Genomic DNA, 4,024 nt, shown 5'->3' with positions numbered 1-4,024 from the left:
CACTTTGAGTCACGTTCCATTTGATTTAAGCGTCTTAAATCTGTCGTCATTCAAACGATTATTAAAGTTGACAAACTGCTTGAACCCAATTAACAATATATAACAAACTGTATTCATTAATCTGTTTGGACTCAAAACTCCACTAAAAGAAGAGTTCACTACATAATTATTTAAAAGCGACTTCCAAAATACGTTTCCTAAGAATTGCATTGAACTTTTGTTTCCAGCTTAAAAAGAACTTCAGATTAAAACTTGTGCTTTTGACTTAGAGTAGTCATTTTATTTAAAAATATCTTTGTTTTAGGATTGTACAGTCGTAACTTCTTTTTTTTTTTTTTTGTCAAAGTGAAAGCATCTCGCAAACGTGAACTTTTGTTCACAAAATTACATTTCACCTCCTTCATCCTCAAAGTTGAACTATTACATTTGTTTTTAATTCTAAAAGATCATAATCACTAAATTTATTAAAAACAAATGCTTTTAATTACAAAATAAAAAAGCTTTTTTGTAGATTTTTTTTTCCAGACTGATCAGATATTTGTAGCAACAACTGTTATGGAAACAAGAAAATCGAATCAGTGTTTTTGTTAGCTGTCGTCATCTCAAACCCCTTTTCGACCAACCCAGACCAGGTTCTCTCTAACCGTCTGCTCCAACAGCGGTGGCCGTATTCTGTTTCTGTCGAGGAGTTGTTCCTGAGGCTTCTGGTTTGAACAGCGAAGTCAAACCAATGTTTAAAAACGTTAGGTTTAGTTTATCACCTGGGGATTTATATCAAGACATTTGTGAATGCCACTTGATCCACTTGGAACAGCAGGGTAACACAATATTTACATACAATACAGAACGTTCGGTGTCATCGGAAATGAAATTTCTGTTGTGTTTTAAATCTTTTATTAAGAAGAAGCCATGAATTTGTGATGTTGAGCAGGAAAATGATTGAAATGCCTTATTTAAAATACCAATAGAGGTGGAGATCAAAGGGAGAAATCGTGATATCTGATGAGTGATAATATCACAATACAGGAATTCTGTGATAACTAGTGGTAACTTTTTTTATTTTGCAACCATATATCAACTATTTAGCTTCCCTAAAAGGAACCAGAAGGTAGTGACACTGTGTGTGGGAAAAATTGTTTAAAGTGCCTTATTTAATTACAATATCAAAAGAAGTAGTGGAAGTCAAAGGGTTACCCACAATGTTTGATACATCATTACGATAAAGAAATTCTGTGATAATTATGGTCAATTTCTTTCCCATTGCCTTGTTTTATATCATGTTTTTAGATCTCCCACAAGAAGTCATAAAGTAGTAATGCTACTACCTGGGAAAATAATTTTAAATGCCTTAATTTATTCGTTTGAGTATCGATAAATGATTGAAATTCTTGATAGTTGATATGTGATATCCCGATACAGTAATTCTGTGGGAATTCCAGTGGTAGCTTTTTTCACTTCTATGTTCAATGTTTTCTATTCTGTCTAGCTTCTCTACAAAGAGCTGACAAGTAGTGGTAATTTGAGCCAAATAATCTATTATGAGATATCAATATATATCAATATAGGTGATGAAAATCAGGGGTCAATCCCTAATATTTGATACACGATATCACGATACAGGAATTCTGCGATATTTGTGGTAGTCAGGTCTTTTCCCTGCCAGGTTTTATCCTGTCTTTAGATGATTCAAGTAGATTTTAAAGCCTATTAACATAGTTTGAATAATGATAAAAGTGGTGGAAATCAGAGGATAATCCACTATATTTGATACTCAATTATATCACAATACAGAAATTCTTTGATATTTGAAGCAATACTTTTCCCCTTTTCTGTGTTTAGTTCCCCTATATGGACCCAGGAAGTAGTGATGCTATGAACATGAAAAACAATTCAAAATGCTTTATTTTATCAAAGTATCAATATAAGTGTTAACAATCTGAGGTCAATCTCTGATATTTTATACACATTAATATCACTGTAAAGGAATTTTGTGATAACTGAAGTAACGATTTTTCCTCCCCTGTTTAATGTCTTGTATTTCATCTAGTAGTAGTGATGTTATGAGCAGAACAAAACATTAATATATTAGGATATTGATAGATGTGATCGAAATCAGAAGGCAACCAACAATATTTGGCATGTAATTTTATCATGATACTGGAATTCTGCTATTTTTGTGGTGGTAATCTTTTTTTACTGCCACATTTGTTGTTTCATATTATGTTTTTAGCTCCACCACATAGAGCCAGAAAGTTTTGATTCTATGGGCAGAAAAATAGAATTTTAAATGCCTGATTTTATTTGCCAGATTATGAAGAATAAACTGTTGATTTTTTTGTCACATTGAAGGAAGATAACATTTTGCGGTCAATTTTGCCCCCTTCATAATCACAAATACTGACCGTTTGTATTGAAACAATAAATAATTAGTAAAAGAGAGGAACACAGCTGATGTAAACTCACTACGTTCTTGTTACAGTTCATTTTTGATTCTCTCGAGTTTGAGCCATTATTTTTCGGAGAGCCTTTAGTGAAAACTGCTTCGGTAAATCAGTTCTGATATCTGAAACGGACATAAAACGGTAACAGTTTAAACTATAACCTGACGTAATCTCTCAACTTTAGTTTTCTTTTCTGGTAAATATTGAGGCCAATTCTACCGCCGCCTTTAGCGCCACCTGCTGGCCTGAGCACCAACTTCACTCAAAACCTTCTTGTAAACCCAGATTTTGATTCTTCTCAATGCCTTGTTCTGCAGAGAGCTGGTGCTGGTTCAGAGAGTCTAAAAATTTGTTTCGTCATCGATGGGCCAAGCACTGGTTTGGGGACTATCTCTGAAACCAAAACTGGAGGTCGGAAAGGGGTGACGGTCACAAAACGTACCGAGAGGGATGTATATAATTTTTTAATTACTTTCTTTTGGTTTAAATTTGTTGACTAAATTTAAATTGTGATGCAGAGAGAACTGGTGTTGACATCTGATTCAAAATCAGGAAAATGGGATGAGGAGTGGATGTAAAAATGCAAACACACAAACCCTTCGTTGAGCCTCTGCTTCATTCTGGTCAGACCGGTGACCGACCGGCTGTTAGGAAAACACTAAAACTAAACACACAGCACTTCATGTCCTTTTGAACACACATGTAGACCTCAGAGCCCTGCAGGCTGAAGAAAAGAACATAACTTTTTTGTTGTGTGTGTATGCATGTATGTATGTATGTGTGTATGCGTGTGTGTGTGTGCAGGTGTGTAAATGTGTGTGTGTGTTTACCTGTCGTTGAAGACAGAAGTATTATTCTGACCTGAAGTAGACCTGACACCATATCGCTGTCACCACTGTGTAGAGCCTTTATATATTTGTAATATTGATTATAGATTTATAAAGTTTGGAAAGCACCAATAGAACTGCAGCTTTCACGCCTTACCTCCCTGCTATTGGTCCAGGAGGATGGGGGAGGCGGGGCTAAGCGGAATTCACTGTATTGAATGTAAAATCCTTTTTCTGATGCCACTTCTGTTTGTTTTGATATTCACGATGAAGAAATAAATAGATGATTGATAGAAAACAATGACTGGCTGCTTCTTTCTGTTCGCAGCAGCTTAGGCGTCGCATCATCCCCAGGTAAGATGATGACACCTGAGCTGGTTTGACTTTTTACGAGTCTGACGTACAGCTGGAAGCCCAGCAGGGGCTACGTTTCTTTTATAAAAACAAAGTTAAAGCATTTCTAACATCTTTAGGTTCTGTTCCCTGAAAGTGTCCTGCCTGTTGTTTTTTCAAAATATTTATTTTAAAATTATTATTTTCAAATATTAAAAATAAGATATCTATCTGCTGTTTAACTGCTGCTTTTTTTGTTGTTGTTACTTTTAGCTAGCATTTTGCTGCTTTTTACCTGCATTCTGCTCGTTTGCTACTTTAAACTTTCAGCTACTATTTGCCTGATTTTACTTTTGAGCAGTCACTTTGATACGAATAGCTTTTAGCTACCATTTTGCTATATTGGCCTTTTGGTACTTCAGC

Source organism: Nematolebias whitei, chromosome 21 (genome assembly GCF_014905685.2).
Source record: "Nematolebias whitei isolate Nwh7 chromosome 21, NemWhi1, whole genome shotgun sequence".
NCBI classification, from domain to species: Eukaryota; Metazoa; Chordata; class Actinopteri; order Cyprinodontiformes; family Rivulidae; genus Nematolebias; species Nematolebias whitei.
This window is presented reverse-complemented; position numbering follows the sequence as displayed.